General features: G+C 37.8%; 1 protein-coding gene across 47 annotated transcripts in view; it reads left to right on the top strand.

Annotated features, from left to right (window-relative positions):
* The window catches only part of ZMYND11 (zinc finger MYND-type containing 11), a 117,231-nt gene that overhangs the window by 6,099 nt on the left and 83,283 nt on the right, over positions 1-27,849 (top strand). For 3 of the 47 annotated variants that reach the window (XM_070501217.1, XM_070501209.1, XM_070501200.1), the window contains one exon: positions 18,492-18,566. The exons of 41 other annotated variants lie outside the window; for them this stretch is intronic. The gene's annotated coding sequence lies outside the window, so the exon portion shown is untranslated. Of the gene's footprint in view, positions 1-17,415; positions 18,108-18,491; positions 18,567-21,316; positions 21,441-27,849 lie in introns of those variants that run through there. 3 more of the 47 variants (XM_070501208.1, XM_070501199.1, XM_070501213.1) reach the window with 2 other exon arrangements.

Genomic DNA, 27,849 nt, shown 5'->3' with positions numbered 1-27,849 from the left:
CGTTTAGAAGTCTACTTTATAAGCAGTTTTTAGAAAGCTGGGTTTCATCATAAACATTACTTCTGGCAGCACGTTGTTTTTGTTGTTCTTGGTGAGGAGAGATTGGCCCTGAGCTAACATCTGTTGCCGGTCTTCCTCTTTTTTTTTTTTCTCTCCCCAAAGCCCCAGTACATAGTTGTGTATCCTAGTGGGATGTATGTTCTACGTGGGATGCTGCCACAGCATGGCTTGATGAGCAGTGTGTAGGTCTGAGCCCAGGATCTGAACTGGCGAACTCCTGGCTGCTGATGCAGAGTGCGCAAACTTAACCACTCGGCCACAGGGCTGGCCCCAGCAAGACTTCTTTAAAAAGAAAGTGTCACATATTGAGCACCTAGTATGCTAGGTGATTTCCATTCTCCATTTAGTCCTCACAGCATCATAATGAGGGAAGTGTTATTGCAGTATTATCATAGCATAAATTATAATATTGTAGTACAGTTAGAAGTATTATATAACTTATAATAAGACTCAGAAAGGTTAAGTTACCTAGTACCTGACGTCACGCAGAATACATGATTAAATGGATATTTATTTGAATTCAAGTGTATGACTACCGGACCTAAACTCCGTTTGGTTTCTCTGTCTCCATAAAACCCAGTAACTTCTTGGATCTTTGTACTGATATGTTGTCATCTTCCAAATGTGCATGTATAAGTTTGCAAAATTATGGAATAATAAAGGAATGTAAAACTGCTCATTCTTCTGACAAAAGTAGGAGGTGGAAAGAGGACTGTTAGAGACCTCCTGGTAATCAGAACGTTCCATATATAAAGTCCTGGTTAGGCCCCACTTCACTGGTCATGACAGCTAGTAATCTAAGAAGCACAAATAATTGGCTCATTTTCTTGCTGTCACTATTGGCAGCTCACATTATGAAGATAACTTGGTGCAGGTTTGGGGTGGGGACCTTCAATCTTTATTTTAATACTTATGTATAGGAGAGAAATGTTTGAAAATACTCAGAATTGACGCCAACACTAAAGTATTCTTGTATTAGAAGGGGAAGTCATTGTCTTGAGGAATCTCTTTGCATTTAGCTAATTTCTTGAAAGTTGCTCTAAGTGCGGAGGCTTCAGAATTCAGTAGGTGTTTACCGTTGTCTGAAATAATGTAAGAAGCATATGGTGAAGAGAGAAATAGATCAGTTGAGTTGTAGCATTTACAGCCTCAGACCATCCTGATACATCAGTGGTGTTGCAGTGGGATGTGAAATGTGGTTTCTCATGTTTGACGGCCAGGGAGAGACTTACAAAGAAACCTTCTTTTACTGAAGGCTCAGCAGAGGGAAAGCTCTGCTTGGGGAAGCTGTCTCACCCCCAAGGCCATTATGAACTTTGTAGCTTTTTTGTAGATTCTTGATTTATCTGCCTGTTGATTGCTTTTCTTTCTCAAAACTGCATCTGAGAAATGCTATTTGGGAGATCAAGTCCTTAATTTTCAATTGAGTTTTGACATGGAGCCCTTTTTGAATAAATATAAAATATACCTACTTAGCTGCCCAGCTCTTGTGGTAGAAATAAGTGAGATTTATTTATTTGCAGTTTTCATTGGTATTTAAAAGAGTTTTGGAGCATTTTATTTACCATTAGAGATGTTGTCTTTTTAAATTATAGAGGATATAAAGTTTAAGGTGATTTATTTTTCTACTGTACTTAAAATTTAATGTTTTTCTTATGTTTAAAAATATTAGATTTAATATCATATAATGTCAAAATACGTGATGTCTTTTATTTTGAAATACCTACTCATTTTACTATTCTGCACATATGTATTCTACACATATAATCTTAAGAATCCTTTCACTTGTGATCAATATTCATGATGGATTGTTTCAGGTAAGAAACTTCCATTTGAATAATTTTTTTTTTTTTTAAGATTTTATTTTTTCCTTTTTCTCCCCAAAGCCCCCCGGTACATAGTTGTATATTTCGTTGTGGGTCTTTCTAGTTGTGGCACGTGGGATGCTGCCTCAGCGTGGTCTGATGAGCAGTGCCATGTCCGCGCCCAGGATTCGAGCCAACGAAACACTGGGCCGCCTGCAGCGGAGCGCGCGAACCCAACCACTCGGCCACGGGGCCAGCCCCCTCCATTTGAATAATTTGAAAATTAAGTTTTATTTTCTTAGGATTCTTAGAATAAAACTAGCTTTAGTCTGTTATTTTCAGGTGACTTAAAAGCTGAATAGCCACCAATTCACTTTAAAGTTAGACTTTCTCTTGGTCCATTTGCTTATTTTAAATGCTAATTAAAAATATACTATTGTAAGCCTTAGATGCAGTAGTATTTAGATCTTATTTATTCCTTTAAGTAAATTCTTTGGGATTTTAGGAGCCAAGAGTGGCTTGACATACTCTTGATAGTACACTGTCTCAATCATGGCTGAGCATCTGCATTACTTTTTTTTCTTAAGAAAAACATTAAATCAGAATATCTGAGGATGGGTCTTGGCTCCATTTTTTAAAGTTCTACAGTTTTATTTTTAACTTTTCAAGTTTCAATTTTTTAATTTTTTTAAGTAGGCAGTGTTAGATATGCCTTTTTTAAAAAATATTTTTTTGGAGTGGCTCATAGAAAATGCAGCCCCTAGACTTGGCTTATAGAAAATGTAACCCCTAGACCTTTAGCTCTGTGCCTCAGCAGTTGTTTTTCAAGAATCATATTCATGAAGTTTCCTGAAGAGGATAATCAGAACAGCTTGAAAAATAAATGCATCCCAGAAGAAGACCTCATGTCTTTTCAGGTTCCTCCAAAATGCTCCTGTATTGTTGCTCTGCTGTTGGTCAGGGAAGATAGCTATCAGAGAGGTAGGGTTGGTTGGTGTTTCCCTCTTGGTCCCACATCGTGTCTGAGATAAATGATGTTCGGAGGATAGACTGCCATCCGGTTTCAGTGTCTCTGGGCTTTCCCATAATTTGACTAAGCAGCGGCCTGTTGTTCCTAAGGGTCCTGGAGTAAGCTTGCAACCCTGGCAGGTATAGGAAGAACTTGGATGTCTTTAGGCAGTCACACCAGCCATGGTGGGGTTGCATCTGCAGGTGGGAGTGAGACCACCGGAGAAGTCTTTTCAGATTCTGCCTAGCCATGGGGCTAACCCTGGCCTTTGTCTGGATTTCAGGTGATTCTTGATACTCGTCCAGATTGGGGGTGTCATTTCCACTCGCAGGTGGTTCCCCAGAGGTAGGGCCATCACAGGAGCAGATTCGATGTCTGAGCTGAGTACCAGAAGAGTATGAGGGGAGAAGCCCTTGAACTCTAAGATTCACTGTCACTCTGACCACTGCTGGCTGGTATCTGCATTCCCTCCTCAGTTCCTGTATTTCTCGCTGCAGCATACTGAGGCTTCGTGGGGCCCCTGGGGACCTGTAGAGTGCCTGATTTCCACGGACTTCTCTTTCTTCCTCTGTAATGCAAATGCAGTGTCCATTAGTTCCTCACAAGCCAGGGTACATGGTAGATGGGTTTTAAAAGAGGCGAGAGTGGCCTGGGGAAGCCTCACTCAACCTGGTGCTGCTTGTTGGTGGAGTCTCCAGCTAGGTCTGATGGTGTTTCATTTGCTCTTCTTATCATATGACATGGTCCTATCCAAGTTGTTTCCCACTGGTGTCAATCTCTTGCTGTTTTTTCTAGTTATACCTTGGGTGATAAAACAACATCTTATCTGTTTTTGAAGTATGCCAGGTCAGATTTTCTTAAATATACATAACTTCCTTAGTTTTAGATTACCAGATACATTCAAGAATTATATTAATCACTGTTGTTAGAATTGCATTTTATTTATTTATTTTTTTGCTGAGGAAGATTCACCCTGAGATAACATCTGTTGCCAATCCTCCTCTTTTTGTGTGTGACCTGCCTTCACAGCATGGCCACTGACAGATGAGTCGTTGTAGATCCATGCCTGGGAACCAAACCCAGGCTTCCGAAGCGGAGTTTGCCAAACTTAACTAGTAGGCGACTGGGGCTAGCCCTAGAATTGCATTTTAAATAGAATGTTCTTACAAAACTTGACCTTGAAGAATAGAGTGGAAAGTGTTAGATGGGTTTACTATTATGAATCAGTATTCTTCAATTGAAGTACCATTTCATAGAATAGTCCTAAATATGGTAAATAGTAGGATGGGAAGAGGATCTGAAGTCTGGTTCATAGACAGTAATTGAAAAATTTGAATTCTACCACATGAAATGCTAAACTGAAAACTGGCCACTGCAGTCTCTGCTCTCAGTCTCTTCTGTTCAGGTTCTCTTTCCCTGCACTGTGTCCTGAAATTTGCTACTAGGCAATGAACTGAGGTAATTGTAAATCTCTCCTCATTCATTTTCCTTCCTCCAGGGATTATAATCCTGTCATGCAGGAAATTTTGGAGTCTATTCTTAGTCTAACTTTCTAGTCTAATCTTCAACTATTCTCCTAAGTAAAACCTTTACTTCAATCAGTCATTCTGTTTATTCTTTCAATAAGTTTTTTTAGTACACAAGTAGTGCTGGTTGTATTAGTGTTTCATAAGTTTTGCTCTGGTATCCTCCTTTCCCCTCCTCATTCCACCCCTAATGCTGAAGTCAGTTTAAAATTTAATTTAAAATTTGTTGGCACTTGAGATCTCTGTCAAGTTTTATCTTCTCCATCTTGTTGCTCTCTCACAGTGATCTTTTGCCTCAATTTATCTTCTGTAGCATTTAAAGTTTGCCTCAACTAGTTCTTATTGCCATTTATTATTATTTAAACTTTACCCCTATAATTATCTTCCTAGTTACTTGACCTAAGAACAGACTTTTCTTTTTAAAGATTTTTAAAATTCTTTTTTCCTTTTTCTCCCCAAAGCCCTCCCCGTACATAGTTGTATATTCTTCGTTGTGGGTCCTTCTAGTTGTGGCATGTGGGACGCCGCCTCAGCGTGGTTTGATGAGCAGTGCCATGTCCGTGCCCAGGATTCGAACCAATGAAACACTGGGCCGCCTGCAGCCGAGCGCATGAACTTAACCACTCGGCCACAGGGCCAGCCCCTAAGAACAGACTTTTAAAATTTCTTTATAATACCTAGTGCAGTGCTGTGCATAAAGTAGGTCACATAAGTGCATACAGGTAGACAAAAGAATGCCCGTTATCTTTTCAGTGGCGACATGGTATATGCAAAACCCAAATATTTGCCCTAACAGTCTCCTTGCCTGCATGCTAGTGGAGGAAAACTACAGAGCTGATTGGTGACACTGTATGTAGGTTCTTGGAAACCAATATACATGGTCATCTGGGCTCTCAGTCATACTTTATTTCTCAGATCAGCTCATCTTCCTCTTTCATAATGACGTACTAAACTTTCTTTACACCCCTCTCGCCTGCTCAGTCTTGTAGACGACATTGGCCTCTTTTTCTTGAGAGAAAGAAGGCATCTCAGGGGAAGAAACTTACTTTACTCCAGATCTGCTCTCTCCATCCCCTTTTCTTGTTCTCTTGACCTGTGATCTACAGATCTTTCCCTGCAGAAAGCTCCTTCCTACTTTTTTGTCGTCATCGTCTGTACTGGCTCCCTCCCATCTGCATTCAGACGTCTCCCACCATTACAAAATAAACAAAACAAAAACAACAAAAATCTTTTCTGAACTCCACACCCACTGCTCTGGTTTTCTTTTCTCCCTTTCCCGATCTTTCTCCTTTCTTAACACTCATCAAGAGTCGTCTTTCCTTTGTTTCTTTAGTTCTTCCCAGTCCAGCTTCTCCCACCTTCTGATGTTGAAGCTTCTCCAGAGACGTCACCATGACCTCCCAGCTGCCAAGTCCAGCAGAGCCTTTCTGGCCTTGTTCTCCTTGGCCTTTGAGCAGTTGTGATGCACAGTCTATCATCTCCTCCTTGAAACACTCCCTTTTGTTTTTGGTTTCTGTAATGCCACACTCTTCTCTTTTTCTTTAGAACCTTTGGCTGCTGCATCTCTATTTGCCAGCTGCTCTTCTACCTAGAATTAAATGTGAAGTGCCCTGTGCTCTGCCCCAGGACTCCACTTCTTATCTTCCTGTCTGCCTCCCTCCAGAGTCTCATCTCTGCTTGTGGTTTCAGTTACCACCAACATGGTAGTAATTATTATATCAGCTAAGATGCTTCCAGCTGGAACTTAGCAGAAATCCTTGACTCAGAATGGCTAATGCAAACTTCTTCTCTAACTAGAAGTCCAGAGATAGGACGGACTCCAGGTGGTGCAATCAGCAGCTCGAAGGACTTTCTCTCCTTTGTCAATCCACCATCGTCAGCATTAGTTTTATTCTGAGGCTAGTTCCCTTCACGGTTGCAAGATGGCTGCATCAGTTTTGGGTGTCATATCTAGACCTAGTGATATTCAGAGAAAGAAGAGACCACTTTTTAGGAGGTAGGACATCTGTCCTAAAAGTAGCCCTAGCACACTTCTCCCTCATTGAGTCACACAGCAGTTGCTAAACCTGATATTAGCTGATAAGGAAGATGGAATTACCAAGATTGGTACAGATGAAACTTCTGAGCTAAATAGCTTTTGGAACTTTAGTCACTCTCTTCTGCTGAAAAATTCTTCAGTGACTTCCCACTGCCCTTAGGTTAAAGTCTCAAATCCTTTATAATGACTTATGAAACTCCACATACTCTGGGCCCTGTGCTCTGTCCCACCTTTATCTGGTGCCACAGTCTTTGCTTCAACCTTGCTGGCTCATTCTAAATGTCCTAGAGGTCCCAGGTTAAATGTCACTTCTTTAGGGAAACTATATTTCATCCCCCAGGTAAGAGAAGGGAGCACAACGTCTTCTGTAGCATTATTCGCTCTCATAGCATCTGTACTCAAAACAACCAGAATTGCTGTTTAATATAAATAAGTGTTGACTGATTAAATGGCCTGGTATTCTGATATAGAATGATCAAGAGAATCGATGGTGTGGAGCTATAAAATGCCTTTCATTGTCAGTTAATTAGGGTTAAAACTAGTATTGCATGTGCTCAAATAACAGTTTTATTAGCTTGTTAGGTTACTATTTTTTAAATATAAATACTTAGAGAGTTTACCTTTGGAAGAACAACATAATAGTAAAGTATAACTAAATATATTGTTAGCTTACTGTTTTTAATATTTCTATATTAAAATCGGGGTATATTTTGGTGTATTTGGGGACAAATTTTATACTTATCAAGTATTGTACTTTAAATAGATAATGTATCACTTAGGAGGAGGGCAGTTATTCTACTGTGAGAGAGGAGAAAAGCTGAAGCAGAATCTAATAAAGAATTATTTTCACCCTTCTTTCTCTTCCTTTCTATGGAACCCTGCTCCTCAGACTAGAGAGTGATCTGTAATTACCCTGCCTGCCCCAACTTCAAAGAGAGGGAAGGAGAAGGGTGAGAAGTGGAGTCATAAGTGAAGCAAGTTGTTTGCTAGCGTGCGCAGCATGGATATGAGCTAGCTCAGTGCCGTTCTGGCAAGTTTTAGAGACTGACCGTGGCTCTGGCCGAGGCCATTTTTAATGCTGATGATACGGGATTATTTTAGAAAACTACATGCCTTCATAAATTATGATTAATGATTGTATAATTTTTTTACTTTTCTGGAGACTCCCTCTCCTCACCCTCCTTCCCAATAGTCTGTAAATTTACTCCGTGACCTCAGAATCCATAACGCAGTGCCCTAGGCAGTCATTACGAATCAATTAGAAATGTGAAATGAGACCAAACTTTTTTGAAGCTCATTTTCAAGATTATGGGAGACATATTTTAACCAAATTAAAACTCAGAGTACTTTATAAACAGACATTGTATTAAAATAACAGATATTTGGCAGTTTAGCTATAGAAAATGCCGGATTGATTGGCACACATTGTTGGGCATCCAGTGTTGCCATGTGCTTTCCAAAGTATCCGATAATTGTAAGATTTTGGACTTTCTTATGTGTTTAATAAAATATCTTATATATGTTCGAAGATAGTATAAACTTTGAGATGTACGTTATAGCAATTCAATAAGGCAATGTTAAAATAAGACGGGAATGTGTATTCCCCACTCCTGCTTGGAGGTCAAACATCAGCCTCAACACATGGCTGTTCCGGATGATGTTTGCTCTTGGTACAGGAGTGAGGCCAGGAGCCCTCCTGCCACGTGTCGTTCTCACCCCTTGCATGTATTTGCTATCTTTGGTCATGTAATTTCTTAGTTCTTTCTTCTGTTACTTATTCATTACAGTATAATATATATAGTAAATTGAGCTTTGCTCCTTCCTTGTAGTAAAATATCCTTTATATGGACTGCTAAATAATTGAGGGTTTTAAAAAATTATAGTTAATTCTCATGTAGTCAGAATCTAAATAATGGAAAAGTTCAATTGCCAACTTTGGTCTAATTTCATGAATTAATGAGATAATAATTTTAAGGGAAGTGTATTAGGAAAAAGAGGTCAGATTGAGATATCCCCCCAATCTTGACTGTAGAAGTGTGCTGTGGTTATTAATGTGCATGAAAGCATAAACCATTATTTGAGTTGTCTACCTTTTAAATTCATTTGAACATTTCTTAAGCAAGACATGTCACTTTTAGTGTGAACTATTTGCATTGGATAAAATTGAGTTATTTCCTGTTGTGTCTCTGCTGTTGAATACTTTCAACGTGGTGCTAATATGTTCCCTGAAGTAACTCATTTCCATCAGTTGTGAAGTACAGAATTGCTATTTGTAGTTTTCTTCAGATTTGAAGTTTACCATTGTACAGTCTACAAATTATGACAAACTCTTTCTGAAAAAAAATATTTGAGAAACGAAGCATTTAAGTTCCTAGAAGACAGTGATTGTGTCATTTTAACTGACTTGTTAGGAAATAATATTATGAGCAAATTATAGAATTACAGTAATCCTTGTTCTGCCATGCTGGCATTTATCCAGAGTTGACTATGTTTAACTGGAAATAGTGTAAAAGCTTCGGTTTTCTTCATCTTCCTTCTTAAAAGGGTTTTTAGGCTGTTTATTTGATAGTGTTATTAAAATAGTTATTCAGAACATTTAAAAAGTAAAGATCACATTTTGCAACAATTACAGTCGATTCTTGTGATTTGCTATAGTTATATTCTATCATTGCCACAAACACTGAGTTAGCCAATGGTGACCCTTTGCCTCCAGGGGAAGTACAGGGTTGGGTTCCTGTGAGCCTCTAGTCACAACAGTTTTATAAACTAAAGTGCCATTTCCGTTATATAGGTTTGTTTGCCAATATTCGTGTAAAACAAGCCAGTCTCAGCATCAAAAACCTGTTCTTCACAGTCTTTTTCCTGTATAACATTTGCCTGAAAATTTAACATTTTTTACGTAGTATTGCTGTTTGAAACATGTGAGCCAGCCGACGCAAGCTGAGAAGGGTTTAGCATTTTCCTGACCCTAGGTAATGTGGTTATAAATGTCTTTTGCTTTGAGCCTCATGACAGCGCTGTCTGCTACACTTGTTAGCAGTTGTCATCTCATGAATCCATGAGTTTGGTGGCTTTCCCATCCTCTGCATGACTTCCTTGTGCACTATAGATGCTGCGTTAGCACTTTCCATAGTGGTCCCAGGTAGATTGGTGCATCTCCTCCTTCGTGTTCTGAAGCACCGTAACTGCCTGGAGGAAGCTCATCTGACGTTTTTCCCTAAGGCTCATCACATCCTTCCCATGCTCGGGAACAGCAGACAACACCTCAGCACTACACTTGGGGCCATTTTAAACAGTGAAATCACCCAGAAAAAGCACAAGAATATGAAAAATGTGGCAGTAAATAGATTGCAGAAAGAACGTTATTTTCAGTCTGAGCTGGAAGAAGAAGGCAGAGCAACACCCTGTTCCACCTTAGCTGGAAACCTGCGTGTGTATGCCAGTGACCACAAGAAGTCTACGAGTGCTGATTTTGGCATTACAAATAATTTTAGCAAGTAGGTGGTGTCACAATTATGGAATCTACGAATAATGAGAATCAACTGTAGATATAATTGGTAAAGTTTTTCTGTGTCAGGGATTTTATGATGATTTTCATTTTCCTATCTTTTAATTCTTATTTCATTTTATGAAAGAATTTGTACTGAATTTCATAGCTACAAAGGCAATCTAAGAAAATTCCTCTTATTTTGTGTTCTACTAATGGGACACTTTTCCCCTGTAGTTTTTTATCTCTTTTTTCCAACCTAGGTAAACTTGGCCTTAAAAGAAAGATTAGGATTTTTTTTTTCAGAAAGCATTTTATATGATTAAAAAATTAGATGTTCTTTAAAGAGATTGAGATTTTTATGGGAAAAAAATGTACGTTGTTTTGGTGTGTGTTTTTTAAATTTTACCTTAAGAAAGATACCAAGGGCAAAAACCTTAAAGGAAAAGATCAATAAATTTGATTACATAAAAATTTAAAACTAAAAAAAACAAAGAAAGAAACTGGAACAATATTGGCATCATAGATAATAACCCAAAGGGTGTTATTCTTCAGGTGTATAGAGAATTTTAAAGAATCATTAAGAAAGAATCATTAAGAAAATGGCAAATAGTACAATAGGAAATAAAATAAATATGCACTTTTTTAAAGAAGAGCCACAAATGTAAAAAATTACTTGAAAAGATATTTGGCCTCAATACCAGTCTTAAGAAAAGCAAATTAAAACAGAGTACAATGTTTGCACTTTTGGTTTTGGCGAAAATTAAAACAAGACCAAAATAGCGTAAAAGATTAGTTAGTTATACATTAGTTAAATATCTATAATACAGTCATGTGCCATGTGACGATGTTTTGGTTAATGATGGACCACATAAGCAATGGCGGTTTCATAAGATTAGTACCACATAGCCTAGTTGTATAGTAGGCTATACCATCTAGATTTGTGTCAGTATACTCTATGCTGTTTGCACAGCAATGAAATTGCCTAACAACACATTTCTCAGAGTGTAGCCCTATCATTAAGTGACACATGACTGTAGTTATGATCTAAAAACCCTTTATTCAGAGGAGAGCTTCCACTGTCTTCCACCATGAGCAAAGAGGTCCTCCCTAGGAGAGTATCTGTCATCAGGGTGGTCTGACACTTTGGTGGACAACACAGACAATTTTAAAAGGAAAAGGGTATCCTTTGAGAAATGTGCAAACTGAAAAGAGGTTGCTGTGCTACTGAGTGGTGAGCTCAGGGAGGAGATAGGAAATTACAAAAATCAAGCGCACAAGTGCATAAACTCTGACCCTTTGGTTTGCAGCAGTGAGTTTGCTCCCAGGGGACATTTGGCGCTGTCTGGAGATGTTTTGATTGTCATGCCTTGGGGGGAGACAATGGGCATCTAGTAGGTAGAGGCCAGGGATGCTGCTATACTATGCACAGGACAGCCCCGCAACAGAGTCCCACGATAGCCTTGGGGTTAAGAACCCTGGTGTAGGGGCAAGGCAGCTCCTTTGTTACAAAACTCAGGTGTTGATATATCCCTGTGGAAGATGATGACCTCGGGTTGTTAAGAAAATATGTATTTGCTATATATGCCATTTAAGCATGTGTGGCTGTGTCTCATATATGTTAGATTTCCAATCACAGTGTATTAAGAAATTTGTAATTCTTAAACCACTTATTTGAAAGATTTATACATCTTATTTTTAAATAAGGATAAACTAGGCATTCCTGTATTTTATTGTTTTACTTACACGAGTCATGTAACTATAACTTAGTGGAAAATCCTTTTTCATGTGATTAATTTTTTAACATAAATATGCTACTCAAAATATGACACATACTTTAGCTTAAAGGCCCTTATTTAATTCAGCAAAGCAAAACAGCTAGTTCCCTAACCTTCAGATAATGTGAAAACCATAAATTTAGAGGTAGACTGGTGGATTATATTCCTTTGAGAGGTAACATATTTGTGGAATGGAGGATTTCTGATTGTTTGGTCTGGGTTTTCATAAATATCCAGGACATGACTCAGATTACTTAGTAAAAGCACAAAATAAGAGTCAAATTAAGAATACAAACAAAAAATACCTTTATATTTTGTAGTTGACAGTGATTGCCTTAAGGTAGCAGAGTTAGGGTAGGGAGAGTTGGGACTATTTGACTTAAAGTCATACGTGTATTTATTTTAATTAAAATGAGAATAAAATTTGAATAAACCACAGACCTTCGTGTGATCTTTCATCTCTTTCCAGCTTCTTCTCCATCTAGCTCTTTCCCTGTTTTAAGTTCTTCATCTCCCACTTAACCTTAATCTGCTCTGATCTGGTTTTGGCATCTGTTATTTAACCAAAATAGCTCTTGCTAAAGTCATCAGTGACCATCATTTTGCTAAATCTAGGGGACATTTTCCAATTCTTTTTGCTTTTTGTCTTCTCAGCAACACCCCGCACTTCTTGAAATCCTGTCGTCACTGACTTTTGTAAAGAGCTCTCCTGGGTTTGCTCCTAGTCTTTGGGTCGTGCCTCCTCTCCTCAGGATAAATAACCTTAATCTTAGTCATCTAATCATTAGATGTTGGGTTTCTCAAGACTTGTCCAAGGTCTCTTTCTACCATGTCCTCTCTTGGGCAGTCTAGTCTACAATGATGGTTTTAGTTAGTGTGCTTGTGTAGGTAACTCACACTTGTCTGTCTCAGTACATGCTCTCAGCTCCTCAGCTCCCTCTCCCTGTGCCTACTTGGTATCTCCCCTTGGATGTCTAAAAGATACCTAAAACTTCATCGGTCCAAAACCAGTGCCACACCACTCACTACATTCTGCAAACTTGGTCTTCATCCTGAATTCCTTATCTCAATTGAAAACGCCCCAGAACAACATGCTGTGTAAGCCAGAAACCTTGACACTCACCTCTCCCTCATTCCTAGTCCAAAATCAAGTCCATGTCATCTTTTCTCCTCTCATTCTGCATGCTGTAGCCAGGGATATCTTTAAAAACCCATTATTTTCCAAAGATGCTGTTGGCCTTGCTTTCCTTTTTTCTTTTTTTTTTCCTTTTTTTCTTTTTTTTGCTGCTTTTTCTCAACTCCCCTTCCCCCCCTTCTCCCCTCCCTCTCCTCTCCCCCTTGCTTCCCCTTCCCTCTTTGCCTCCTCCTTCTCCTACCCCCTCCCCCATCCTGCTCCCTCTGTCTTCCCGTCCCACCTTCTCTTTACCCCTACGCCTGTCTTCCTTCTTAACCTTTGGTGAAGTCAGATTTGCTCTTCTTGCTTGTAGATGGCTATAGCTCAAATTTGTGTACACGATATTTTATTTCCTTTCCTGGCTAATAGCAACTGAGGAGGATTTTTTGTGGTGGTTGTCAGGGATGGTTTGGGCTCTGACTATGGCTTATGAAAATGGTGGGGGTGAGGATTTGTGGTAGAGAGATAGGAATGAGGGAACATGGCCGTTGATTTTTATGCACAGTGAGAGTAAACAGAGGCATGCAAGATAGTTGTGGCTACTCTACTGATTCTGCAGATTCAGATAAGAATATTAAGGATTGGTTTTGAGTGTGTTTGGCTGAGTACAGTTCTGCAAATATGGTGTTTATCACAGTTATTTTTAATACTTGACTGACGTTGACATGTAAATGCAGCCAGCCCTTCTTTCCTCACTCTGCCCTCCCACCCAGGATAAGTTGCCCTCTGTAGCTCCCTTGTGTGGCCCCTGCTCACAGGTCTGTGACCGTGAGCATCTTGAGGGCTCAACTGTGCCTGACAGAAGCATCTTTGTCTCCAGTGTCTAGCCTAGTGCCCAGAGGTCTGCAGTAAGTGATTGTGACCAAATGAATGAATGTGAAAGAAAGATATAGGTAAAATAACCGTGGTTCAAAGCCTTGGCTAATGGACTAAATTAAAGCTAAACTTAGGGGCCGGCCCCGTGGCCAAGTGGTTAGGTTCACGCGCTCTGCTTTGGCAGACCAGGGTTTTGCTGGTTCAGATCCTGGGTGCGGACATGGCACCACTCGTTAGGCCATGCTGAGGCAGCGTCCCACATGCCACAACTAGAAGGACCCACAACTAAAATATACAACTATGTACTAGAGGGATTTGGGGAGGAAAAAAAGCAGAAAAAGAAAAAAAAAGATCGGCAACAGTTGTTAGCTCAGGTGCCAATCTTTAAAAAAAAAATTAAGTATGACAAATTCTGTCATTACTCTGCCACTGACACAGTTTAGTGTTTGTTGTATTTTTTATCAATATAGACAGAATTTATATAGACTCTACATTCGTTGCCCATCAGAATTTCTCATATCCTTCCAGGATCATTAGTGAAGTTAAAAAAATACAGATATTTAGACTCCAGCCCGACAGTCTTTGGCAAGACATGTCATTTAAAAGGAATCTTAGATTCTATATGTATTTATCTTTATGGCTAAGTATTATTATTTCTCTTGAAAGTGGGCTGTTAAATATATAAAATTCCATGAGGCATAAAATCAGCAAAAATATTACACTTGCTGCTTTTTACATGTTTTCTGCAAAGATTGTGCACTCCTTTTTTAATCGTGGGCTAAATTGCATTGCCGTTCTGGAGGTTGCTTGTTGGCTGTTGTTGGATGGTGCATCCACCCAAACTTGGATCATGGTTTTGCTAGTAATGAAGACTAATTAAATGTGGTGAAAGTGATGTAACTTTAAGATAGGATTTTAGGGGCCGGCCCCGTGGCTGAGTGGTTAAGTTCATGTGCTCTGCTTTGGCGGCCCAGGGTTTCGCTGGTTCGGATCCCACGCGCGGACATGGCACTGCTTATCAAGCCATGCTGAGGCGGCATCCCACATAGCACAACCAGAGGAACCTACAGCTACAATATGCAACTGTGTACCGGGGGGCCTTGGGGAGAAGAAGTAAAATAAATAAAAAAATAAAGGTTGGCAACAGATGTTAACTCAGGCGCCAATCTTAAAAAAATACATATGTATAAAATAGGATTTTAAAACTCAAATATAATCATCTGTACCCTTAATAAAAAAATGAGTCTACTGACAGTAAATGACTATTGCAGAGACTGTTGTGAAAGACATTTAAAAAAACAAGAATCTATTAAAAGACTCCTTTTTTGACATTCAAAACCATTAAAATTTTTTTTTATTGTGGTAAAATACACATAAAATTTACCATCTTAATGGTTTTAAAATGTATATTTCACTGGTACCGCGTATATTCACACTGTTGTGCAACCATCACCACCATTCATCTCCATAACTCATTTCACCTTGTAAAACAAAAACTCTGTACCTATTAAACAGTAACTTCCCATTCTCTCCTCCTCCCCAATCCCTGGCAATAACCATGCTACTTTGTCTCTCTGATTTTTTCTCTAAGTACCTCATGTAAGTTGAATCATACAGTATATGTCTTTTTGTGACTGGCTGATTTCTCTTAGCATAATGTCCTAAAGGTTCATTCATGTTGTAGCATATTGCAGACTTTTCTTCCTTTTTAAAGCTATTGGTTAGCTATTGTTAATAATGCTGCTATAAACATGGGTGTACATATGTCTCTTTGAGACCCTGCTTTCAATTCTTTTGGGTGTATATCCAGAAGTGGAATTGCTGGATCATATCATAATTGTATTTCTCATTTTTTGAGGAACTACCGTACTGTTTTCCACAGGGGCTGCACTATTTTACGTTATCACCAACAGTGCACAAGAGTGCCAATTTCTCCACATCCTCACCAACACTTGTTTTCTGGTGTTTTGTTTTGTTTATAGTAGCCATCCAAATGGGTGTCAGGTGGTATCTCACTGTAGTTTTGCTTTTTATTTCCCTAATAACTCCATTGAATTTTTAAGTGATAGTCTTTTAAATTAACTGGTCCATTTACAGATCTAACAGTCATATGCCCGGGATTAAATGCAATGTATACATTTTAAAGGCTTCCCCTTCCTTCTAGGCATGGATTCAGGTCTTCAAACGTGAAGCTGAAAGATTAAATGAACACAAAGCACCCTTACTTTGAGGTTTTCCAAGTAAGAGCTTTTTTCTGGGCAGATCAGTTTCTGGAGGCTCCGGCCATCATCACTGGGCACCTTGCTCTGAGCCCACATCTTCCTTCTTTGTGGTGCATTTCAGTTTTACTAAGGAGAGAAAGGGAAGCACCGCTTAAAGGATAGATGCAGTATTATGTTAATTCAAAAATTTCTTGAAAGTAGAGTTTTGCATTCCAGTTGAAGGAGTATAAAATACACAGATAGGTGGAGGACAAACAAGTGATTTGTCTTCACCATTCCTTAGTTGACCTCAGAAGATCTCTGTGGGGACTGTTTTACCCTCTCTCTTTAGGTGGATATTTCCAGGGAATGAGCAGTCCCATCTGTTTGTAAAAAGCTCAGTCTGGCTTAGTTTTAAAGGCAGTCAGATATGCAGACTTACACTTTTATTTGTGTATGAGTCAGTGTCTTTTTCTTTTATTTTAACATCTGTGTTGTAAATAGATTTCTAATTGGCAAATATACAATCTAGATGAAATGCTGTGGCACTAGTAATGTTAATTTTTAAGGCTTTTTGCAAGGAATACAGAATTACCAATAGCCCTTACAGATTTATATGGCCCAGTTTCTTTCCTTCAGAGTTATGTGCAAAATTATGTGTGTACACCTATTTCTACTTAAATACCAAATGTTTTCATTAGATTAAATATAGAATACAGATATTAATTACATTGTGTGTTACTTTCTCCTTCTTTTAAAAACTTTTAAATTGAAGAATAACGTCTGTATAGGAAAGTGAACATTTCCACATTATCATGACGTATGGTTCAGTGAATGATCACTAGATAAATATACCCATATAATCACAATCCAGGTCAAGACAGACTCTTAACAGCATTGCAGAATGTGTCCCATCCAGAGTAGGGGATAATTCCCCATTCCCTCACTTCTCTGATCTTAGATCTTCTCTGATGTTCAGCTATTTTTTAAAAAAATTTTTTGGGGCTGGCCCAGTGGTGCAGCAGTTGAGTTCATGTGCTCCACTTCGGCAGTCCAGGGTTCGCCAGTTCGGATCCCGGTGCGGACCTGCACACCGCTTACCAAGCCATGCTGTGGCAGACGTCCTACATATAAAGTAGAGGAAGATAAGCACGGATGCCAGCTCAGGGCTAATCTTCAGCTATTTTTGAAACTTGTTTTGGTATCATGTATTTTGTGAGTGGCTTTAGGGAGAATCATCTGCGTATACTGCATTTAGCTAGTTCATTCAATTTGACTGTTATGTAGTTTTTATTATGTTTCAGGATATGACTAAACCATAATATATTTATCCAGTCTACTAATAGTGGACATTGAGTTCCTTCCACTTTTGGGTTATTACAAATACTACTTCTTTGACGTTCTTGTTCCTGTCTTCTGGTACCAGGGGCTTGCATTGCTGTTGAGTGTATATACCTAGGAACAGAGTGTTCAACTTTAATATGTAATTTCAAACTGTTTTCCAAAGCAGTGTACCAATTTACACTTTGATTAGCAGGGTATAAGAATTCCCTTTGCTGACATCTTGCTTTGACTTGGTATTGTCTTTAAATTTTTACTGTCCTAATTATATCTCTTTATAAACAAATTCTTAATTTTAATGTGTTCCTATTTAGCAATTTAGTGTTTGTATGTATCCTGTGTAAGAAATGTTTCCCTATTTCGAGATCATGAAAATAGTCTGCAATTATCTTCTCTTCTAGAAGCTTATATGTTTATATTTATAATCTACAGGGAGTTCATTTTGTTGTGTGTGGTAAGAGTTGACTGATTTTTTTTCCCCATGTGGATGTCTAATTGACCCAGCATATTTATGGGAAGAGTTATCTTAAATCTGTTGCTCTGCAGTGCCATCTTTGTCACATAAATCGTGTCCGTATATGCATGGATCTGTTTCTGGATTCTCTATTCCTTTCCATGAATTTATATGAGTATTTTTGTCCCTATTTGACACTGTCTTAATTACATTAGCATTACAGTAAATCTTAATATATGTTATAAAATCTTCCAATTATATCTTCTTTGTTATTGTGTTGTTACTTATTTGTTGTTTATATCTTACTTGTTACTGGCTATTCTTGACCGTTTACTTTTCCATATAAATTTCAGAATCAGTTTGTTAATTTCCACACGAAAAATTCCTCTAGAATATTGAATGGAGTTGCACTGAATTTGTAAGTCATTTTGGGGAAGAATTAACATTTTTTACAACATTAATCTTTTAATCTGTGAATACAATGTATCTCTAGGTCATTTTTACTTTTTCTCAATATTTTATAGCTTTCTGGAGAGAGATCTTGCATATCTTTTGTTAGATTTATTCCTAGGTCTGACTTTTTTGGGTGACATTGTAAATAATATCTTAAAATTTTTTTCATTTGCTCATTTTTTTTACTAGTATATAGAAATAAGTAATTTTTTCTGTAGATCTTATATCCACCAATATTATTGAAGTCACTTATTAATTTTAATTATTCGTCTGTAGGTTTTTTTGGAATTTTCTGTAGATAGAAACATGTTGTCGCTGAATAATGACAGTTCTAATTCTTCTTTTCCAGTCTGTATATATCTTATTTCTTTTTCTTGCCTTGTTGCACTGATGAGGTCCTCCAATACAGTGTTGAATAGAAGCGGTGAGTATGGGTATCTTAACTCATTCTCATTTGCAGAGAGAAAGCTTTCAACATTTCATTATGATTTTTCTGCTGTTGGTTTTATGTGGATACCCTTTTTCAGATTGAGTTTCCCCTGTGTTTCTCTTTTGCTTTGAGTTTTTGTTATGAATGGATGAAGAATTTTATCCAGTGTTTTTCTGTATTTATTGAGCTGATTGTATGATTGTTTTCCTTTATTCCATTAATAGGTGTGTTGCTAGGATTGTAACAAACTTGATCACGCTATGTTGTTCTTATGTATCGCTGGATTTGATTTGCTGGTATTTTGTTTAGGATTTTTGCATTCATGATCATGAATGAGATAGGCATATAACTTTATTTTCTCCCAATGTCCTTTGTCAGGTTTTGGTATCTGGGTTATATTGATCTCATATAACAAAGTGCAACATATTTCCTCTTTTTCTGTTCTCAGAAAGAGTTTCTGTAAGATTGCTGTTTTTTCTTCTTGAAATGTTTGGTAGAATCAAAGATGAAGCAATCTGGTTCTGGACTTTTTCTTTGTGGGAAAATTTTTAAGTATCGATCCAACTTCTTCAGTGGTTATAGGCTTATTCAGGTTTTCTGTTTCTTCCTGTGTCTGTTTTGGTAGTTGTCTGGTACTTTCTCCAGGGGTTTATCAATTTTGTTTGCCTTTTCAAAGAATCAACTTTTTTTTTTTTTTTTTTGCAGGGTAAGATTCACCCTGAGCTAACAACTGTTGCCAATCTTTCTTTTTTTTTTTTCCCCTCCCCAAGCCCCAGTGCATGCTTGTATATCCTAGTTGTAAGTTGTTCTAGTTCTTGTATGTGAGCTGCTGCCACAGACAGATGTGTGGCCTGGTTCCAAGACCGGGAAGCAAACCCTGGCTGCTGAAGCGGCAAGCACAGAATTTAACCGCTAGGCCATCAGGGCTGGCTCCAACTTTTCTTTTTACTGAATCTCTCTTTTGTATGTTTGTTTTCTAGTTCATTGATTTCTGTTCATTATAATATGTGTATATATACATATACTTGTATGAAATTTCCTTCTATTTTTTTTGGTTTAATTTTTTATCTTGTAATTTCTTGATATGGAGGCTTAGGTCATTGCTTTTCATCTTCTCCCCGCTTTTCTTGTATGTGTAGTTAAGGTTAGAAGTTTTCTTTTAAGTACATCTCAGAACTTTTGATAAGTCGTATTTCCATTTTTTTCATTCCTTTCATTATTTGTGATTTTTTTCATCAATCCATATGCTATTTTAGCTTCCAAACTTAGGAATGTTTTTGGTAATTTGTTACTGATTTCTTTTTCAGTTCTAATGTGGGCAGACAGCTGAACGTATGATTTCAATCCTTAAAATTTATTGAGGCTTGCTATACCCAGTATGTGGTCAATTTCATAAACATTCAATGTGCATTTGAAAAGAATGTGCATTCTGTGGTTATTGGCTGCAGAGGTTAGGTCAAGTTTGTTAAATGTTTTTGTAATTCTTCTATATACTTAGTAATTTTTCTCTTTGTTTTATCAGCTATTGAGAAAGGTATGTTACAATCTCGTACTGTAACTGTGGATTTGTCTATTTTTCCTTGCAGTTTTGTCAGTTTTTGCTTCATATGTTTTGAGATTATGTACATAAAATTGAGTATTTCCTAATAAGTTGCATCTTTTATGATTACAAAATGATCTTCTTTTTCCTTAGTAATAGTTTACATTATTGTCCTCTTGCCAGCTTTCTTTTTTTTTTAAATGACCTATGCCAGCATTTTTCTTTGAGGAAGATTGGCCCTGCGCTAACATCTGTTGCCAGTCTTCCTTTTGTTTTAACTCCCCACAGCCCCAGTACATAGTTGTATATCCTAATTGTAGGTCATTCTAGTTCTGTGTGGGATTCTGCCACAGCATGGCTTGATGAGCAACGTGTAGGTCTGTGCCCAGGATCTGAACCAGTGAAGCCTGGGCCGCCGAAGCAGAGTGTGCAAACCTCATCACTTGGCCATCGGCCTGGCCCCCCAGCTTTCTTTTTGATAACAATTTGGCATGATTCTTTTACTTATCCTTTTCTTTACAAACTTACTGTGTCCTTATATGTAAGATGTGTCTTCTGCAAAAAGCATGTAGCTGGGTTTTTGTTTTTATGGTTGTTATTTTTAATCCAGTCTCAAAATTGATGTCTTTTATTGAAGCTACCCTGTTTAGATTTAATGTAATTACTGATGTATTTGAGTTTAAATCCGTTATCAAAATATGTGGGTTTTATTCATCTTGCTCCTTTTTCTTTTGCCTTTGTTGGTGGTGTGAAGGTGTTGATAAACCATTTTTTGTATTATTCTCTTTTCTGCATCTCATAGCTTGGTACCTATGCATCCTTTTGTTGATTACTCTAGAGGTAGTAACTTGTGTCCTTGATGTATTAAGGTCTCACATAAATTCTTTTATTCTTCCCAGATAATGCAAGGAACTTAAACACTTTTAACCCCATTTATCCCATTCTTTAGGCAATTGTTGCCTCCTGCCTAAGTTCTGTATGTATTGTACACCTGGGAGACATTGTTGTTTTATACAATTAATATTTATTTAGATTTACCCACAAGTACGCTTTTCATTGCTCTTCCTTTTTGCAGTTCTGAGTTTTTGTCTGGGATTCTTTTCCTTCTGCCTGAGGAACATCTTTGGTTTCTGTACTGTGAGACTGCTGGTGATGGAGTCTTGGTTTATATAAACCATATCTTATTTACCTTTCATTTTTGCAGGCATAGAAATTTTGATTTGCAGTTATTTTCTTTGAGCACTTTGAAGATATTACTTCATCATCTTCTGACTGCTGTTGTTTTGGTTGAGAAGTCAGCTTGCAGTTGTATTATTGCTCCTTTGAAGGTAATATGACTTTTCCTCTGGTTATAGAATTGTTTTCTTTTTTATCTTTGGTTTTCAGCGGTTTTTCTGTGATGTGCTTAGTTGTAGTTGTCTTTGTATTCATCTGGTTTTGCTTTCTGGTAATGATTCTTGAATCTGGTTTGATGTGTTTTGTCAGTTATGGAAAATTTTCAGCCACTGTCTCTTTGAAAGTGGATTCTGCTCCATTCTTTCTTTTCTTATTCTTGGGATTGCGGTGAAATATAAGTTAAACTTTATTATCATATCCATGTATCTCTTATGCTCTTGTTTCTCCATGCTTTCTTCTGGATTCTTTCTTTTGAAAAATAATCCTCTGGTTTACTAATTCTCTTTTCATCTGTATCTAATCTGATGTTAAACTCATCCATTGGGTGCTTTAGTTATTGTGGTTTTTCAATTCTATCCTTTCCATTTAGCTTCTTTATATTGTTTCTTGTTCTCTGCTGAAATTATCAATCTTTTAATTTCTTGAGCATAGCAAGCATAGTTTTAAAGTCCATGTCTGATAACTGCATCATCTAGAATGTCTCCTGTACATTTCTTTCTATTTTTTGTTTTGTTTTTCTTAATTTTTGGTGATACTGCCTTGCCTCTTTGTGTATTTGGTTATTTTTACTTGTGTCCCGTATACTGTATATGAAAAATTATAGGATTTTTTAAAAATTAAGATTCAGGGTGATGTTATCCAGAAAGGATTTATGTTTGTTTTTGACAGACAGCCAGGAGTACTGGTAACCCTAGATCACATTAATCCCATCAGCAGTTAAGATGATTTGAAATTTGAGAATAATGGTAGTTTATTCATTTTGTATTAATTGGATACTTTCATTTATTGCTGGGTAATTCTTTTACATGTAAGGACTGAATTCTTTGCAGTTCTCTCTTACTCTTATGGTGTAGCCTTGTCGTTTGTCAACTTACAGTTTGGAGGGATATAATATCCCCCACCTCCCATAGTAGGCACTCAATTCTAATGTTTTTTTATCCTCTTAGCCTTGTGTCTGTTGAAAGCTTTGTTCATGTTCTTAGCTGCCTCTTACAGAATTGTCAGGTGCCTGTATAGAAGTATGACTCCAAATCAAGGCTTACTCTTGGTTTTCTATTTTTCTCTATTTAACTCTGTAAGTTTCAGTACCTTGTTAGTTCTTTGCTACTTTCAAACAGATATATTTGTTTTTGGTACAGCTTTTCAAGTTCTCATTGGCAAATACTTTGCCATTCTGCTATTACCAGAACTTGACATTCTGTGTAGTAATTTTTATTCCAGGTTTTTAACAATTAATGAACATGTATACGTAACTAGTCATGCACAGCTCAATTTTATTCAAAGCACAGTAATTACAGTGTATATTTTTGTAAAGCATAAGTATAAATTAATAAGAAAAGTTCGTGTGTCTCAATTTTTATGGATTTCTTATTCATAACTTCCAAATATGGTTAACTAAAATATGGCTGTAACTCAACAGTTTTTATAATTTTAAGGTAAATACTATTTCCTTGATTTATTGCAAACACCTGTCCAGAGACTGATAAAGATCAGAGATAAGTTAGGCTGTGAAATGAGAAAAATGAAAAACAACATAATGAATACTTTTTATGAATCTAAATCTATTCATGTTAATGGACTTATTTCTGACTATATGTCCATTTTACTTTCTTGTGATTAAAATATTTTTTATTTTTGGTGATACTGCCTTGATGATGGTAAAACCAGTGTCTTAGTCTTTTTGGGCTGCTATATCAAAATACGACAGACTGGGTGGCTTATAAACAACAGAAATTTATTTCTCACAGTTCTGGAGGTGGGAAGTCCAATCAGGGTGTCAGCATGGTTGGGTGAGGGCTCTCCAACAAGTTACAGGCTATTGACTTCTTGTTCTGTCTTACATGGGGGAAGGGGCGGGGGATATCTCTGGGGCCTCTTTTGTAAGAGCTCTAATCCCATTCATGAAGGCTCTGCCCTCATGACCTAATCACCTCCTAAAGGCCCCGCCTTCTAATACCGTTACCTTGAGAATTAGGTTTTCAACATATGAATTTTGGGGGAACACAAATGGACACCATGACCAAGTGGGCTTTATACCAGGAATGCAAAGGTGGTTTAACATAAGAAAATTCATCAATGTTATACATCACGTTAGTAGAATGAAGGAAAAAAAATATATGATCATATGGGACCGGCCCTACAGCTGAGTGGTTAAGTTTGTGCGCTCTGCTTCAGTGGCCCAGGGTTTCACTGGTTCGGATCCTGGTCATGGACGTGGCACTGCTCATCAGGCCATGCTGAGGTGGCGTCCCACATGGCACAACCAGAGGCACTCACAACTAGAATATACAACTATATACTGGGGGACCTTGGGGAGAAGAAAAAGAAGGAAAAAAAGAAGATTGGCAATAGAGGTTAGCTCAGGTGCCATTTAAAAAAAAATGTCATATCAATTGGTGCAGAAAGGCATTTGACAAAATCTAGCACCTTTTAAAGTTAAAAACTCTTAGAAAATTAGGGCTGGAGGGGAACTTCCTCAGCATGATAAATGACATTTTTTAAAAATCCAAGCTAATATTATACTCAATGGTCAAACACTGAAAGTTTTCCCCCTAAGATCAGGAACAAGACAAAGATGCTCGCTTTCGTTACTGCTGTTTAATTTTGTACTGGAAGTTCTAGCCAGAGCATGTGACAAGATAAAGAAATAAAAGACATCCAAATTGGAAAGGAAGAAATAAAACTATATTTGCAGATGACATGATGCTATTTTAGAAAATCCAAAAGAATCCACAATAAAGTTGTTAGAACTAGTAAGTTCAGCAAAGTTGCAGGGTATAGGGCCAACACACAAAAATCAGTGGTATTTCTATATACCAACAATGAACTATCAGAAAAGGAAATTAAGAAAGCAATTCTATTCACATTAGCATCTAAAAGAGCAAAATACCTGGGAATAAATTTAACCAAGGAGGTGAAAGACTTGTACACTGAAAATTAAAAAATAGGGCTGAAAGAAATTAAGGCCAAAGTAAATGGAAAGCCATCTTGTGTTCGTGGATGGGAAGATGGAATTGTCAAGATGTCAGTACTACCCAAAGCAGTATAGAGATTCAATGCAGCCCCCATGAAAATTCCAATGGCCTCCTTTTTTTCCTTAAAAAATGAAAAAGCTGATCTTGAAATTCATATGGAATTTCAAAGGGGCCTAGATAGCCAAAACAGCCTGGAAAAAGAACAAAGTTGGAGGACTCCCACTTCCTTATTTCAAAACTTTCTGCAAGGCTGTAGTAATCAAAACAGTTTGGGACTGGCATAAGTATAGACATATGGACTAATGGCATAGAATTTAGAGTTCAGGAATAAACATAACATCTATGCCTAACTGATTTTTGACAAGTCTGTTCAACTGGGAAAGAATAGTCTCTTCAAAAATTGGTGCTGGGATAACTAGATATCCACATGTAAAAGAATGAAGTTCTTCTACCATATACAAAATTTAACTCAAAATGGATCAATGACCTAAATTTAAGAGCTGAAACCATAGAACTCTTAGACGAAAACATAGGGGTTAATCTTCATGACCTTTAGGAAAATTCTTAGGTATGACACCAAAAGCAGGAGCAATAAAAGAAAAAATAGATACATTATACTTCATCAAAGCTAAAAACTTTTGTGCATCAGAGAATGTTATCAAGAAAGTGAAAAGACAGCCTACAAAGTGGGAGAAAATATTTGGAAAATTTATATCTGATAAGGGATTAATATCTAGAGCATATAAAGAACTCCTACAACTCAACAACAAAAAGACAACCCAATTTAAAAATGAGCAAAGGGCTCAAATAGACATTTCTCCAAAGAAGATATACAAACAGCCAATAAACACATATAAAGATGCTCAACATCATTAGTCATTGGGGAATCCATGAATGAAACACTGCTTCACACCTACTAAGATGGCTATAAAAAAACCCAAACAAACAGAAAATAGCAAATGTTGGCTAAGAGGTGGAAAAATTGGAACTTACATGCATTGCTGGTAAAAAGCAAAATGGTGCAGCCACTGTGGATGACAGTTTGGTGATTCTTTAAAAGGCTAAGCATAGAATTACTGTATGGTCCAGCAGTTCCACTTCTTGGTATATACCCAAAGGAATTGAAAGCAGAGATTTACACAGATACTTATATGCCAGTGTTTGTTGAAGTTGTTGTTCACAATATCCAAAAAGTAGGAACCACCCAAGTTTCTATCAACAGATGAATAATGCTACTGAACTATCCACTTAAAAATGGTTAGAAGGGCAAATTTTATGTTAAATATACTTCACCACATTTTTAAAAAGTTAATATTATAAACCAAAACCCGTGAACTGTACACATTGAGTGGATGAAATGTATGGTATGTGAATTATATGTCAATAAAGCTTTTATAAAAATTAAACAGTAACAGCCTGTAATTCTACAGTTTCTGGTTGGGCATGAAAGATGCTTGGAAGTCACCACTCTGTCCTAATAACAAGTAAAAAGCAACTGAAAAATCAACAAATCTGCTGAGGTCCATCAGAGAAGTGAGGCCATAGAGCAAACTGCTGCCACAAAAATTGGAGAAACAAAAGGCAGACAGAATCATAGTTTACTGGAGCAAAAACCCACCAGCAGTAACCTCTGCAGGGACCAGTACTGGGTAAGAAAATCTGAATGTGACTGACAGTTTGCTAGAGGCTCAGGGTGGACAAGTCTGAGTTAAAACTCCAGGAGACCAAGTCATAGGGTCCCACACTCACTGTCATGAGGTTTACTTCCTGGAGCTCTACCAGGTCCTCCTAGTGAATATTGGGGAAAAAATCCCCTCATGCTTCCACAGCGGGAGGAGGAAAAGAACGATTTTTTCAAACACACCAGAGCGTTCTGTTCTTAATAAGCTCAGTCCTCAAGAGAGGCTGTTTTGCCAGAGCCTAACTTGCTGGGGTTTCATCAAAGCCTAACTGACCTGGGGAAGGGAAATAGTCAACTCCAGCCCACTCTAGCCATCCTGTCCCACCTAATGGGGGAAATAAAAACTGAGAAGCATGTGTGAAGTTCACGGTGCAGGGGCACAGGCTCGCCAAAACACTGAGACCTAATCGTAGGACTCTAGGAAGTGTCCCCTCCCCACACCTTACCACTGCATTACTAAAAGCCCACTTAGTGTAGATACTCAAAGGCAAAAAAACACAGTTTGAAGAAACTGAACAAGCATCCGAACCTGTGTCAATAGAGCGGGGATGTTGGAATTATCAGGAATTTTTTAAAAACGGATTAAGAGGCTGGCCCCATGGCATAGTAGTAAGTTCATTATGTTCCGCTTTGGTGGCCCAGGTTCACAGCTTTAGATCCTGGGTGTAGACTTATACCACTCTGCAGCCATGCTGTGGCAGCAACCCACATATGAAGTGGAGAAAGACTGACACAGATGTTAGCTCAGGGCTAATCTTCCTCAGCAAAAACAAACAAATAAACAAAACCTGATTAATATGCTGAGAGCGTTCAAGAGCAAAAAAGACAACATGCAAGATTAGATGAGTAGGGTGCGAGTGGTTAAGTTTGTGCGCTCTGCTTTGGTGGTCCAGGGTTTCGCTGGTTTGGATCCTGGGTGCGGACATGGCACCACTCATCAAACCATGCTGAGGTGGCATCCCACATACCGCAACTACAAGGACCCACAACTAAAAATATACAATTATGTACCAGGGGGCTTTGGGGGAAAAAAAGGAAAAAGAAAACCTTAAAAAAAAAATTAAATGAATAATGCCAGCAGAGAAATGGAAACTCTAAGAAAGATCAAAAAGAAATGCTAGGGAGCAAGCACGCCACATTGGAAATGAAGAAGGCCTTTGGCTCATCAGTGGACTGCATACAGCTGAGGAAAGAATCTCTGAGCTTGAGGATATGACAGGAGAAACTTTCAAAACTTTTAAAAACTCAACATTAAAATGAACATTCTGATTAAAAAATGAGCAAAAGACTTCAACTGTCAGCTCACTAAAGATGATATATACTACTAAGTGAAAGAAGCCAATTTGAAAAGGCTACATAGGTCCTATGTGATTCCAACTGTGTGAGATTCTGGAAAGGCAAAACAATGGAGACAGTAAAAAGATAGTGGTAGCTAGGGATTAGGAGGAGAGAGAGATGAATAGGGCAGCACAGAGGATTTTCAGGATAGTAAAATTATTTGTATAATAATGTAATTGTATATACTTGTCTTTATACATATATGAATATCTATAGAATGTACAACACCAAGAATGAACCCTGAGGTAAACTATGGACTCTGGGTAGTAATGGTGTGTCAGTGTAGGTTCGTTGATTATAACAAATGTGCCCTCTGTTTTGGGATGTTTATAATGGGGGAGGTTGTAG

This window comes from Equus asinus, chromosome 29, assembly GCF_041296235.1.
Source record: "Equus asinus isolate D_3611 breed Donkey chromosome 29, EquAss-T2T_v2, whole genome shotgun sequence".
Lineage (NCBI taxonomy): Eukaryota > Metazoa > Chordata > Mammalia > Perissodactyla > Equidae > Equus > Equus asinus.
The sequence above is the reverse complement of the archived record's forward strand: the minus strand, read 5'-3'. Positions and strand labels throughout refer to the sequence as shown.